We start from the raw sequence: 16,190 nt of genomic DNA on the forward strand, positions 1-16,190 counted from the left end.
TTTTTTTAATAACCGAAAATTATTTCGAAGTGAAATTTATTGAACAAACATTTAAAATCCTTCTACAACAATGTCATGCAAAGAAATTTAGTTACAAATAGTTGATATGTGCTTGAACACAGGCATAGAGACCCTATGCCTTGTACTGAAATGTATTTATTAACTTGGCTTAATAAAAATGCCAGTTAAAAATGTCAGAGCCTATTCTGGCATAAGGAATGTGAAACAACATTAGCTAATAATATTTTCTTTCTTTTCTTTTCCTTAACATGATTGCACTTTGGTATTCTTTGCTTTAAATATTATGTTCTTTTTCTTCTCAAAATTCAACAAATATTCAATTATTTCAAAATTACATTCGACACAAAATGTGGGAGAAGAAGCTAGAAAGATTTTTCTAAGGGAGACCATTACTTAAAGGACAAATTAATTCAACAAAATGGGTGTTAAAATACACTTCAATATTTAGCAATTTGCATCAAATGCCTTTTAAATGTGTATAACCTTTGGCCCAGCAATCTTATTTCTTGGCCTTCATACAAAGTAAGTCATCATGAATAAGTCCAAGTTTTTATATTTAAGGGTATTAATACCATCTTGGTTTATAAGACGAAAACTGAAATAACAGCTATGCAATAATAGAAGATTGGTTACATAAATCTTAGTACTACATATAAGGGATACCATTATAGCCACTGAAAATTATATTGCAAAAAATAAAGTCCTGGGCCAAAGTTCAGGATAATTTAATTGTAAAAACACCATCTAGTTCTAAAAAAGCATAGTACAATTTGGCCTAGAAAGAAGTATTAACATATCTAAGGTTACTCTGATTATCTCTGGTATTAAAATTGAAAGTAATTTTTATTTTCTTCATTGTATTTTATTCTGTATTTTACAAATGTTCTTATAATGATCATGTCTTATGTTTATAATCAGAGAAAAACTCAACTTATTTTCATGAGATCTGAATTCAGAGTAATGGTAAAATAAATATAAGCCTCCAAAATATTTCTCTCTCCCTTCCACAAAAGTTAGCAGGATCAGCCTATGGTCACCTGCCTGGCCACTGTCACCATTCCCTGAACTGTGTATTCCTTGATGAGATGAATCTTGTTGTCTAACTAAAGGGAAATAGGAAACAGGGAACATTTAACTCACAAACTGAAATACAGAAAACTTCAGACAGAACATTCCAGGCAGTAAGGTCCATGACGCTTACATGTTCCACATTGCCCAGCAGAGTGGTTGGCACTCAGGAGGTTCTTAATTAAAGGGAAAAAGTCATTTCCATCTCAGTGGAGCACAATATATTGCCACAAGGCAAAGGAAAAATGCAATTAATGGATTATCTTGCAATGCTATCAAGGAATCAGAGTTTCAATTTGTTGAACATTAAGTGAAAGTGCAAATGTGTTAGTCGCTCAGTTATACATGACACTTTGCAGCCCCATGGGTATAGCCTGCCAGGCTCCTCCACCCATGGAATTCTCTAAGCAAGAATGCTGGAGTGGGTTGCCATTCCCTTCTCAGAGAATCTTCCTGACCCAAGGATCAAATCTGGGTCTCCTCCATTGCAGGCAGGTTCTTTACTATCTGAGTCACCAGGGAAGCCCTGTTGAACATTAAGTACCAGTCAATTTGGTATGTTTCTTATGATGGTAATTCATGTGTAACCTTCACAATATCAACAATGAAAATCTGGATTTCCATTATATCCCATGATTTCTGAATCAGTACAAATGGCATCTATGGATTTCAATTGCCGAGACATGCAACAAGCTTAAGCTTTATAGAGTCTTAGAGGAGGAGAAGGGGATGACAGAGGATGAGATGGTTGGATGGCATCACTGACTCAATGGACATGAGTTTGGGTGGACTCCGGGAGTTGGTGATGGACAAGAAGGCCTGGCATGCTGTGGTTCATGGGGTCACAAAGAATCAGACATGACTGAGCAACTGAACTGAACTGAACTGAGAGGACTCAGCCCAGAATTGCACTCCTCTAGCTACAGACAGAAACTCCTCAAGACTATACAGGAAACCAGATATAAAATGAAAAACCAAAACAGTAAAGATATTACTGGCCAGTCTATACAATAGCCTCTCTTTAGGGTTAAGAGAAAGTTTTCAAGAAGTGTGCATCCTATTGTGAGATTGTTTCTGAACTACACTAGAAAGTGCAGAAATTCCATCTGTCTGCATTTAAGCAGCTGCAACCCCTCAGAAGAATGACTGCATTCCCTACATTGTGGTTTGATGATTCCTTGGGAAATGTGGCTCAAAGTTCAACATTAAATAGCTCCTAACATCTAGGCTTCATCTCTAAGACCCCCATATATTTTACTCCAATAAAGCCATATTTGTGTAAGGATCTATAAAATCTGGATCAAATTTAAAACATGGCATTGCTGACATGTTTTGATTACTGATATCCCGTGTCTTTGCTGATTCAGCAGAAACTGACTTCTTTTGTGTGGTTTCTCAGTTGGAGAAGTGGCTGTCCGTGATTTTAAGACACTGAAAATTGTTTCTTTATTCTTATTCTCCCTTTGCAAGTCCTTTGGATGTTCATTCACAGCTTCATTAATCAATATTCTTTGTACAGTTAGGATAGCTTTGTACATTCTCCTTCTGTTTGATGTCTTCTTAACCTGTATTCAGAATCTTCACTTTTGTGTAAAACTGTTTGTATTTGTGTAAAACAGTTCAACTAGCAAAACATTTCAGACATATCTCATTTAGAAGTTCTAAAGAGCTCAATAACTACACAGGTAAGAATTCTATCACAACTTCCTCAGGGTAAGTGGTAGTTTACAAACAGAGAAACTAGAGCATTGTGTGCTTAAGACTGCAATTGCCCAAAGCCATGGAGCTAAGAATACATGAAAACACCCCAGAGTCGTGAGGTCCGGGCTCTAGACCCAATCCTTCCCACCACAGCCACTCTCTGCACAGTTGATAGGCATTCAGTTCAAGGATACCAGGTTCAGGTAAAAACACAAACTTGCCTTTTCATTTCTAAACAAAAGATAAATAATCTGTCCTTCAGGTAAACTAGACCAGATGAGATGACATTCTTTGTGAGCTCTCAATTTTTTAGAAAACACCCTGGGAGAGCTCTTAACATGTTTTTGGAGAGATTTTCAACCATAAATGTCACTGTCTCGTAACATTCATCTTCCAATAGCCTTTAGACTGAGTTTTTAAGATGACAAAGGGATATTCCCAGAGGTGAAGTCATGCTATCCAATCTTGACATCATTTTCATTAACATCATCTATAATTCTGTGTATAAATTGGACTTTAGATCAATGGCAGTTTCATTCATTGATTGAGAAAATATTAACTAGCTCCTATGTGCTAAGCATTACTCTAGCAGTAATGCCAGATACAGCAGTAAAGAAAACAAAACGACTTCACCTTCATGTAGCATATATTCTACTGACCATCACCTAATAAAGAAATTTTACTAACTAAAGATGCTTCATCACCAAAATTACTTCCATTTACACATATGACAATTAATATTAATACACTAATAGCAGTAATCAAAGATATATTGCTTAAGATACTAGTTTACATATCTTAATGAAGAGGACAATTATGAATCACTTGGGCTTCAGAATCTCATGGATTCTGAAGAGTATATACCCCTGAGGATGATCCGCTCTTTTCAGTCTTTTTGCTTCTGATAACAAACTGCTGAAATAACACCTATAGCCTGAAACAAACTTCAGATTTTCTGCAATTGTTTCCAGGCCTCTCAGGTCTCTCTGTCTGTAATACAGCATGTATATCAGCAAATCCTCTCATTACTTTGCTTGTTAACTTTTAGAGTCTTTTCTCAGAAAGTACTCACTGGTGTCTGCCTGCAAAGTATCCTCATTCACCATGCCTTTGAGTCCTTGCTTAAAGCCTAAAGCTCAAATTCAACTCTACCTCTGAAGAGTAAAGCAACCTGGCACACAACAGCATCATCGCCTGAGCCTCTACTGACCGAGAGTTTGTCAGCCCTTCATTCCACATGCTGCTCAAAATCAAGTTACTATAAACCACCATTGCTCTTACGTTTTACAAAGCTATTCGACCATATGAAAAAGAATGAGGTGAGACAAGAATACTTCTTGGAAAGAGAATTGTATTTCCCTACAATAGGTTGATAAAAGGAGTGCGGTGAAAGGTAAGAGGTGAACGTTGTAGTTGTTTAGTCGCCAAGTTGCATCCCACTCTTTGTGACCCCATGGAGTGCAGCCCACCAGGTTCCTCTGTCCATAGGATTTCCCAGCCAAGAATACTGGGGTGGGTTGCCATTTCCTTCTCCAGGGCATCTTTCCAACCAAGGGACAGAAGCCCAAGGGGTGAGAAAGGAGAGAGGAAATCCAAGTGGGTGCTCAATAATTAACTTTGTCTTTACTCTGCCCTCTAAGTCATGTGAACTGGAAGGCCCTTCCTTTTGTTGGAAGCCACAGTCCACTGGGTCTCAAAGAGTCGGACATGACTGAGAGATTCACACTTCCACTTTCAAGAAATCTAGAGTAGGTATGGATGGATTACAGAAAGCTCTGTATGAAAAGAATGAAATCTGCATAGAGAGAGAGGAGCCAGTGAAGTCGGGCAATGTCTTGGGGAGAGAAAGAGAGATTAAAAACTTGGTTGAATCTCCCTGAGGCACAATGTAGAGAAGACCTTTTGGAAAACAGAAATATCTAAAGGGACATTTCAAGTTGTCAGTGGGAGGCATAATCACTTCCCCTATCTGCCATATGGGATTGACAAGGATTATGTTGCTTTCTAAGTTTTTTCCACTCATTTATTTAACCAATTTGTCATTCTTCTAGGAGCATGAATACAGAAAGATCCCTTGCTTTGTAAAGACTATATTCTATGGAGAATATAATATCAATGAACATAATAAATAAGAAAATTATTATATATTAGGTTAGAATATGATAAGGGCCATAAAGCAAAAGAGTACAACAGAGAGATAGCAGATGTGGGTGTGGGGTAGGACAGGCCTCCAAGTTAATTAGGGTGCCAGGGCAGGCCTCATTGAAAGTTGACATCTGAACAGCACCTTCAAAGATGGAGGGAGTTAATGAAATCTCAGGGGAAGATTTCAGGGCAGAAGCAAAGACCATCAGGCCAGAACACAGCTGGCAGGTATGGGGAACACCAAGGAGACCAAGTGGCTAAGGCAGACACAGTAAAGGGGTGAAGAAGCAAGGGATGAGGCAGAGAAGACAGGAAGGCCCAAACACGAGGCTTTGCAAAGATTTTGTAGTTAGACAATAAGAGTCATTACACTTATGACTGATGAGTGAAGAGTGGCATGATCTGACTTGTTTTCAAGGATCTCTGCTTGTTGTGCTGAAAATATTCCAGAGAAGCCACAGAAGCAGCAGGGATAATAGGTAGGAGCCTACTGGATTTAATCTAAAAAGAGATGATGGGGGCTCAGAGGGGATAACAGTGGAGAGGCCGAGACATCATTAGATGCTGGACATACTTTGAAAGTAGAGCCAGCAGGGTTTTCTGGGCCATCAGATGAGAGTTGTGAGGGAAAGACAAGAGCCAATGGTGTTTAAGTTTCCACCCAGCCAAACAACAGGAGCTGGCATCTGCTGAGATGGGGGAGACAACTGAAGCAGCAAGACTACAGGGGAAAAAGATCAGAAGTTACAATTTGGACATGTTGAGTCTGACATGTCAAGTAGACACCCAAGTGGAAATGCTGAGGAGAAAACTGGATACATAAGTTCAAAGTCCTGGAAAGAGGACAGGACTACAACTATAAAAGTATGAGTCATCAGCAAATCAATTTAAAGCCAGTAATGCCTAGGTGAGATGGTTCGTGAGGGGAATGGTTGGTGAAGAGAGAGAAAAGTGAGACTCAGTGAGATGGGGCAGAGAAGATGAATGAGGGCTGAACTACTCCATGAGTAACGGCTACAGGGAAGAGGAGAAGCCAGAGAAGAGGCTGAGAAGGCGGTAGGAGGAAACCCAACACGTGATGTGTTATCCTGGAAGTCAAGTGAAGGAGAAGATATCAAAGAGGAGGAAGTGATCTGCTGCGCCAGAAGGGACCTGCTGATGGGTCAGGTAAGACAAAACTGAGAAATGGGGACACAGGTAAGAGCAGCTTCAATGGAGCAGTGAGAACAAAAGTCTGATGGCATATGTTCAAGAGAGAATGAGAGGAGAGGAAGTAACTCAGAATGAAAGGACAACATGTTTGCTCCAGAAGAGAATAATCCAGTGGGGCAGTAAACTACAAGGGAAGTGGGGCAAAAAAGAAATGTGCTTTTTAAAATGGGAGTATTATTGCTTTACAGTGTTGTTTTGGTTTCTGCTGTATAACAACGTGAAACAACCAAAGTATACATACATCCTTTCCCTATTGAGCCTCCCTCCCACCCCACCCTCATCCCTCCAGGTCATCACAGAGCACTGAGCTGAGCTCCCATTCTATACAGCAGTTCCCACTAGATAGCTATTTCACACATGCTAGTGTATATATGTCAACGCTACTGTCTCAGTTCTTCCCACCCTCTCCTTCCTCTGATATGTCCACAGTCCATTCTCTATGTCTGCATCTCCATTCCTGCCCTGAAAATAGGTTCATCAATATCATTAGAAATGTGGTTTTTAATGCTTTTGTGTGAGTACATTCTCTGCAGGGAGCATGGAGTGGTATTAAGCTCTGCTTCCAGGTTGCCACAGGTCAAATAAACTATGACCGCTCTTGAAGATACAGGAGCTCAGGGATGGAGGATCATCAACATCAGGAATATATTTACAATATAAATTGAAGCCTGTATTATAGCTGCCTGTCCCTTTAACCCCAACACTGCAATGTGACTTCCTCAGAAGTATCTATCTTCCAAGGTTAGTAATCCTTCTCATTCTCTCCTTCCTCTTCTTCATCTATTAGACACCTGTTAAATGTGGGGTACATGTGCTAGTCACTTCTAATAGCCCCATCAGGACTCAAATGAATTCCTATTATTTCATGACTCATATAATTGATATTAGCAGAAGATATGTATTTGTTTGCTTATACTCTCTCCTTTCTAGAATGTAAGCTCCTTGAGAGAAGGAGCTTCATCAGTTTTTCTCACCGTTGTGTACTGAGTCTAGAGTGGAATTAAATATTTGTTAAATGAATAAATGAAGACTTAGAATTTAAGGTGCCCAGCAGGACTACATGATTGCTCCTATTTATTGGTTCTACCTGGATAAGCAATAGGTATCCTACAATTTTGTCCTTTTAACTGCCAGAGGAATAAACTGCTGGTGAAATAGGAGAGTTGCACTGTGTACTAGCAGGACACTCACTCAAACCCACGGACAAGTCTGGCTTCTGAGCAGCATCTGTTCCTATGTTAGAACAATGAATATCAAAGGCCCTTCTACCTAAAATAATCTTCCCCACTGACCTGTGGTACTGTGTCTAACATTCTCCCAACACCTCCACCCACAGTACCCATTCCTTGGGCTAACATGGTGGCTTTTAGATGAACACCAGGGTACCAAGGAAAGGGAATTTGGGGCCACACCATGGGTGAAGGGGGTGTCTGAGTCACCCTCCTCCACTTCAACCACAGAGTTCTACCAGAGAGTTCAACTCTCTGGTTGAAGTGGAGGAGGTTTGTGTATTTGAGTCTATGTATAATTTCCTTTGAAATGGGTTTCTGCTGCCAAAAACAAATTTGAAAACCCCTTCACCCTTAAGATTTTAAGTGTTCAGTTCATGTCTAAGAGAGCTTACATTTTACTTCATTTTCTTGGCAATGAATACTTAGCCCTGAATTTAATTATAGACTGGTTTTTCATTTTACTTAAACTTGAAAGAAGGGGATACAAGATAAGTAACCTTCGGAGTGGGGCGGGTGTGGGAGGTGGGGAGTTCAGGAAAGGTCTAAAACAGGAGAAATACATGTGAGAGTTGAGACCTAGGGCCACAGTGAGCTCAGACCAGCCCTTCCTGAAGGAGCAGTGGGTGCGGGTCTAACTCCCTCACACTACGAGGCAAGAAATGCCACATCACTATTTTTCTAAGTCAAATTAGTACATACTCTCCCACTCAAAAAAGTGCAAAGAAATAGTACTCAGGCATGCTTCAGGGGGCCTCTCCCACCTTAGGTGGTACAAGGATTAAGAATAGAGGAAGGGGCTTAGCTTTAATTCCTTAGAGAATAGCTGAGGGGTTCATGATGCTAAGCCCTCATGGTAGACAGGATGCTCTGCCATGTCACTGCCTCGCCACAGTCATGCCAGGGCCCTGGTCCCTGATGTCAGCTTTCCTGGCTGCCCCACAGAGCTGTTCCTCTCTGAGCCCTGTCCTTCCCCCCAGCAAGTGCTCACCAGTCCCTGCTACATAGGGGACAGGCCAAAGCCCAGGCCCCTTCCAAACCTTGGGAGATGTCTCTACCCCTTCACACACTTCCACCATGCTGCCTTGCCCTGGGTGATCACACAGTCTCTGCTCAATCGTTCTCTCCTCAAGGCTGCTCTCCCTTTTCTGAGAATGCACAGATGATAACACAACATCTATTACACAGATTTTTTCTTTCATTGCAGAGGAAGCAAATGTTTCCATTAGTACCTTTCAACATCTTTGTTCCAAGGTAGTATGTCTTAGGTGGTCAGTAATGCCTGTTGTATAAATGCATTGAGAGAGTTCTTCACTTAGATACTCTAAAAATAGAAGTGCCACGTGGTTTCCTCCTTTAGGATCTGCAAACACCTTGCTGCAAAGACAAGGTAAAACCAATCCCCTCACTACAGTCCAACTCAGTGCCTATTATATAACTTGTTTTTATTAGTGAGAAATCATCTCTGCCAAACCAATGTTCAAAGCAAGTTCAAAACAACTCCCCCAATTAAATGTCCTTAAGACTGAGTTACTCCTTGACTCATTTTTTTCCCCCCTCTGAAATAAAGCTATGCTTTGACTGAGTGGAAACTTTGCCAGCTGGCCTTCACCTTAAATTTCTGAAAATAGAGTTAAGGATACTTATTGCCTGTCCAACAGCATGAAAGATCTATCATTTTGGAAAAAAAAATAACAGTCATTGTAAAATTATCTAAAAATCATTAGCAGGAAACAAGAATAGATTTGTAACTGGAAGCACTCTGATAGCAGAAGGGATGGAAATAGAGTTTAGAAAGTAGCTCATGTCATCACCCAACACCTCAAGTAAAATCACAGTATAAAATAAAGTTAGATAAAACCGTGGCCAGTGGATTTTAAATCTAATTAGACAGGGGAGAAAGTAAAGAAAGAGCAGAGTAAAAAGCAGGAAGTCAAGCTTTATGGTCAGAGACTGGCAGAAATAGACTGCCAAGCAGAAGTCTGAAGAAACTCTTTGAAAAGGAATCTCTATTCATTCAACAGTTGAGAAAGAGAAGAGAAAGGAAAATTTCTGAAATGAGAGAAACAACTTTCAAACAGGTATTGTCTAATTAAGGGAATATACAAGTTTACTACCTCAAGTTTTAGGGTCTAAACGTCTTAAATAGAGCTCTAAGAGCCAATTTGGTAAAAAAAAAAAAAAAAAAAAAAAAACCCACTGGAAACTAAGATATATGACAGAAATCTGCTATTTATTATTTCATGCAAATAAATGCAGAAACATAGCTTCTAAAGAACATAAAAAATTTGGACCCTCCTGTCAGGAATTATTATCAGGCAGGCAGAGATTTCTAAATTCAGAGATAATTACTCCAACATTTAGGGGAGTTATACTTTATAAACTTGCTTTGGGAAATAAAACCTACATCTTATACTCAAGTAATTCTCAGTGGCACTTCAAAGTATTTTTGAGGTTTTTCTCCAAACATATGGCTGTCTCAAATCACATTTTGCCATTATTCATTATGACTCATAAAACTGAAAATGACAGTACACTATACACACTACCTTTGACAAATTTCAAACAAAGGTAGGATGTCTTCTATAAAAGAGTTAATGTGTGCATATAAACCTAAGAGAAATAAAGGAGATTATATATGACTTGGAAAGAAAATAACAGTCTTGTGTATGCACATGGTAGTATCTAAAATGTTATACATATTAACATTTTTCAGATCTTTATTAAATGTGTAAAACTCAGTCACAACATCTATGGAAAGACGTAGAAGAAAGACAAACATAGAAAAATAATCAGATTGAAGAGCCATCGCAGGGTATTTTTCTTAATTTTTGGGCTATACAAACTGAACTGATATCATTTTATAAGTTCACAGGTGCAAATGCCATTTTCAACTCAAACCAAATTTCTTTTTAATCCCAGTTTCTTTTACCTTTGTCCATTTTATGTACTAACAATGTAAAAGTTTGAATAAATTATCTATGACTTTGCAGTACTGTGGGACTTGAGACCCAGAAATAGAATAAACATATACATGTTTAGAAATTCCCAAGGAACAAACCTTGAAAAAATATCTTTCAAGAACACATTACAGGAATAAATTAGGAGATTGCTATTAATATATGCATACTACTATAAATAAAACTGATAATCAACAAGGACCTACAGCACAGCACAGGAACTATATTCAAAATTTTGTAATAAACTATAAAGGGAAAGAACCTGAAAAACTATATATATATATAGAGAGAGAGAGAGAGAGAGCGCGCGCGAGCAAGAGCTTCCTTGTAGCTCAAATGGTAAAGAATCTGCCTGTGATCCAGGGGACCTAGGTTTGATCCCTGGGTCAGGAATATCCTCTGGAGAAGGGAATGGCAACCCACTCCAGTATTCTTGCCTAGAGAATCCCATGGACAGAGGAGCCTGGCAGGCTACAGTCTGTGGGGTTGCAAAGAGTCACACATAACTAAGCAATTTACACTACTATAAAATATATATATATATATATATATATGAGAATCACTTTGTTGTACACCTGAAACTAATACAACATTGTAATTCAACTATGCTATGCTATGCTATGCTAAGTCACTTCAGTCGTGTCCGACTCTGTGCGACCCCATAGACGGCAGCCCACCAGGCTCCCCTGTCCCTGGGATTCTCCAGGCAAGAGTACTGGAGTCGGGTGCCATTGCCTTCTCCAATGAGTGAAAGTGAAAAGTGAAAGTGAAGTCGCTCAGTCGTGTCCGACTCTTAGCGACCCCATGGACTGCAGCCTACCAGGCTCCTCTGTCCATGGGATTTTCCAGGCAAGAGTACTGGAGTCGGGTGCCATTGCCTTCTCCAATTCAACTATACTTCTATTTAAAAAGATTACAGTTCTACCTTAGAGCCTAAAAATTCACTTCTAATCCCATGAAGACTGTACCATACCACTTTCCCACCTATTCTCCATTACTGTTGCTGCTGCTGCTGCTAAGTCGCTTCAGTCGTGTCCGACTCTGTGCGACCCCATAGACGGCAGCCCACCAGGCTCCCCCGTCCCTGGGATTCTCCAGGCAAGAACACTGGAGTGGGTTGCCATTTCCTTCTCCAATGCATGAAAGTGAAAAGTTAAAGGGAAGTCGCTCAGTCGTGTCCTACTCTTAGTGACCCCATGGCCTACAGCCTACCAGGCTCCTCCATCCATGGGATTTTCCAGGTAAGAGTACTGGAGTGGGGTGCCATTGCCTTCTCTGCCATTACTGTTAATTATTGTTAATTACTGTAACAGAGTATTCCAAACATTATCATTATCTTCAAGATACTGTAGGATCTATCAATTTGGCAGATCAGATCGCTAGTAGCTGGATGTAAGATTCTGAACCCCTGGGTTGAAGCTCTGCCTAAAACCCTCTCTACTCTCCATCCTCATAACTGATGATAGCAAACTATTCACTTGCCCCCACGCAGGAGACCATGGGAACAGCACATATTCCATCGTTTGAGTCAAAGCAGAGTTGGTAAAACCTAGATCCTTCTAGCTACCTGACCCTTCAAGTTTAAACCACCCCTGATAATCAGGTCACTTCATTTCTAAATGCTATTATGATTAAAATAAAATTGTGAGAAAATTAATTCATAAATACTCATCCTAATATCCTGACATAGATTGGGTCTACAGACAAGAAATGCAATTACTCGTAACAGTGACCCTACAGTGCCAAAATAAAAGTCATTTTGTAGAAAAGGTACAAACTTGAATTTAAATTAGGCTACCTGTGCTGCTTTGACCAAGTTATTTAAGTTTTGGGGGCTTCGGTTTCCTTATCTGAATTCTACCTATTTTGGAACTGTCTTTGAGCATACACTAATAAGTAACAGACGTAAAATGCCAAGCACCAAATCATGTAAAGTCCACTGCGTTCTGTTTACTAAGGCTGGGAAGTGTGTAATTCGCTTCCCAAAGACAGCCATCACAAAGTGTTGAAAAATGCCTTGTGCTTAAAGAGTTAACCTGCAAATAACTAGAGCATGTTATTCGCCAACCTTGCAGATTTAATACTGCCCACTTAGACCTGGAAGTGAAGGCAATGTCATTCATTGCAACAACCAAGATAACTGAGAAAGAGCATTGTCTGAAGAGATCAACACCCATAGGAACCAATATAACAACATTACTAACTTTTCTTTGGCTCATAGACCAAAAAAAGGAAGTCAATTGCTCCAGGAAAGTTGACTTTCACTGTTAAATCGTTTGTGTCTTCTTAAAAGATTTACATGCTGGTGGAACACAGAGGTCCCTGAACTCTCTCTCCCGTGCTTCCTCCACTTTCTTCTCTGCATGCCCTTCACAGCACAGCTTCGTAAAATCTCTCCTAGTATCCCTGGTTACCAGTATTATATATAACAAAGCCACACAGACTAAACCTGACATGGAAAAATCAACCTTGCCTAAAACTAAATATAAGTACAATTTAATTAACTTGCATTCCACAGTCATAGCTGCCAACTTACTGAGACTAGAAGACTTGGGTACACAGTACCCAAGAGCTCAGAGGGAGGGGGAAAACATGAAAGTTTTCTCCAAAATCTTCAGATGTTCCTTTGTAAACAGTAAACAGGAATAATGTCTCCTTTACACAAGATACAGTGATCCAGTCAATGGTGGAGAGTGGGGAGTAGTGGAATGAGCCAAGGCAGAAGAGAAGAGAGTTTGAGAGAGGCTGGAATTTCAGGAGAGACAAACAGAACTAGAAATGAATGCCAATCTGACACCAAGGTCAGACCTAAGTCAAGTAAAGAAAGGTCCACTTTACCCCTAAAAGGAGGAAAGACGTTGCTGCAGATAATGGAAAGTCAAAAACTACGTGCCTGTCACTATAAACTCTCAATACTGCAAACCGAGTAGTGATGTAGTCTCCTCTAAAAATACTCCACTGATCAACCTCCTGTGCTTAGGTTAATACTGGGGAATGTTGTAACACAAGTATCACCCAGTGGTGCAGGGTTAGGGGGGTACTGAGCTCACCTGGGGGTGCCGTCCCTGGGGAAACGTCCGTTTTCTCCCACCTGTCAAAAGGATACGGAGCGTGCAGTTGCCAAGAAGAAACACAAGATGGCAGCCGTACTCAGTATACAGACGCTGTTGGCGCCAGAGGGGAGAACTCAGCCTGGGACCTTCTCCACCTGGCAGGCTGTGGGAATTCATAGGGAATTCCAGATGGGAGGCTCCTCTTTTCTAAAAGGCATCCTTTGCTCGTGTCTATAACTGGGTAAATTTGAAATCATGGTATCGCACTTCTGCCAATTCTTACTACAGAGGAATAAAAAGTTCTTCCTAATTGTATCTTTGGCACATTTTTCTATTGGTTTTCTTCCTTATTGATTTATTGAGACTCCATCTGCTTCAATTATTTTTCCCTAGACTGTCACTTACTGGTCTTTTAAATTCACAGTCTTTTCAGCTCTAGAAACGTTTTACATGTATGTGAAGTCAACTATATCAGCCTTTATGGCTTATGTCTTCATAAACTGGGTCATAGGACAGAAACTGTAGGAGGGCAGAGATTCAGTCTGTTTAGTTTCCTGCGATAGCCATAGGCCCTAAAGAGCAATGGACACAGAGTGTGGCTAAATAAACTTTGCACTCAGCCCAGAACCTATCTAGAGTAGAAGGAAAATACCATGGCCAAAATTAAGACTGGTCAAGGCATGCCAAAAATAGGCCACAGAGATACGGAAATCAAGTCAGGCTTCCTAATACTCAAAACTGATTTTGCCATGGCCTATATGGCCATGGGTGAAAGGCTACAGATTGACTGACTAATTTTTGCTAGGTTATCATTCCTGTTTATCGTTTCATATGATACTTCTCATATTGCTGAAATGGTCAAATATTATACACACAACCTGATCTGTATTTAGTGAAGCAGAATAAAAGAACTCTCGAGATGCTTTCCAAATTTAAGCTTCAGTAAAACAGCAAAGGGAAGAAGTTGGATAGTTACTTTCAGCCAGTCACTTTCTTAACACTGACCACCAGAGGGAGACCACATCCTGAAGCAAAGTAAAGCACAAAGCCCACGCTACAACTATGACAAGTGTCTGGATATGTGACAGTGATGGAAAACAATTGTATTTTGCGCATCTGTACTAATTATGTTCAATAAGATAATGGGACTTCCCTAGCAGGCCAGCGGTTAAGACTCCGCACTTCCAATGTAGGGGGAATGGGTTCTATCCCTGGTTGGGGAAATAAGATCCCACATGCCATGCAGCCAAAAAAAAAAGTTAAAATTAAAAATAAAATCACATTAAAAATCATTTTTACTTCAAATACAGACACAAAAATAAGAATTCTCACAGACCAATGCATTATATGGAACAAAGTGCTTGGTGCGATTACGTCAGAATTGACTTCTTCCATTCTCATAGCAACCAATAATTTCAGAAATCCAGTTATTAGCTTTATTTCAAATGGCTTTATGTACATTTTTAGAATTGTCACTTGTACTTAATGTGATTTTTGTGGAATGGAAATGATTTTTCAGCAGGTGATCTCATTACCAGATAATCTCATTTACAAATGCCTTTAGAAGGTCTCACCATGGCACCCACATTGAAATAAAAGGCTTCCCCATTGCAGAAAAGTTCTTCTGACATGTCAGTCATAAGCTACAAACTTTTCTGCTCTAAGAACTGTGAAGAAAACTGCCAACTTTTCTCTGCAACTATCCCCCTTAGAAAATGGCCATTCCAGGGCCGTTTACAAGTAGACAGAAAAGGAGGCCAGATACTCTGTAAAATTTGGCTTGATTCAAAGGGCCCTTGGGAGATCTCACTGCCTAAAATATTTCCCAGCTGAATTTTATTCATTTAACTTATGCCAAAACTCGACCATTAAAAGGCAGTTCCCGGGGACTCCTCGTTTACTCAACCAACTTAGAATCCTGGGGTCTGTCAGCAAAAGGCACATTGAGGGGCATGACAGAAAGCATAAGGCCTTATAGACACTACAAGAGACAGGTCATTATCAATGATCAATATCTCCAGAGAGAGCACTTTGTAAATACTTATATATATATATATATATTTTTTTTTTAAGATATTTAAACATTACTATAAAAAATTAGGAAAAATTAGTATAAAAATTAGGAAAAATCTAAACTGGGCCCCAGCAAGGACATACCTGGGTACAAAGGCCCCAGAGGAGTGAGGGTCAACACGGGAGCAGTAGGGACCACAGAGGCTGGGGCAGTGAACTCCACGGGAATCAGAGAGGTGAGAGATCCTCTCTTGCTAAAAATCCCACCCAGGATTAGATACCCACGACCATAAGCTAATACTGATCAAACACATTCTCTTTATCAGGCAATGTCTGAAAAGCTTTGCCTTAATTTATACCTAAGAACTTCATGGCAAATACATGGGAAAGCAATGGAAACAGTGAAAGACTTTATTTTCTTGGGCTCCAAAATCTCTGTGAATGGTGACCGCAGCCATGAAATTAAAAGACACTTGCTCCTTGAAAGAGAAGCTATGAGAAACAAAAAAGCAGAGACACTTCTTTGCCAACAAAGGTCCGTCTAGTCAAGGCTATGGTTTTTCCAGTAGTCATGTATGGATGTGAGAGTTGGACCATAAAGAAGGCTGAGTGCCAAAGAATTGATGCTTTTGAACTGTGGTGTTGGAGAAGACTTGAGAGTCCCTTGGACTGCAAGATCAAACCAGTCAATCCTAAAGGAAATCAATCCTGAATATTCATTGGAAGGACTGATGCTGAAGCTGAAGCTCCAATCCTTTGGCCACCTGATGCGAAAAGCCGACTTGCTA

At 40.0% G+C, this 16,190-nt stretch overlaps 1 protein-coding gene across 4 annotated transcripts in view; it reads right to left on the reverse strand.

Annotated features, from left to right (window-relative positions):
* Positions 1 to 16,190, reverse strand: part of CORIN (corin, serine peptidase) — a 268,724-nt gene that overhangs the window by 107,398 nt on the left and 145,136 nt on the right. The gene's annotated exons all lie outside the window — the stretch shown is intronic.

Source organism: Bubalus kerabau, chromosome 7, assembly GCF_029407905.1.
Source record: "Bubalus kerabau isolate K-KA32 ecotype Philippines breed swamp buffalo chromosome 7, PCC_UOA_SB_1v2, whole genome shotgun sequence".
Taxonomy (NCBI): Eukaryota; Metazoa; Chordata; class Mammalia; order Artiodactyla; family Bovidae; genus Bubalus; species Bubalus kerabau.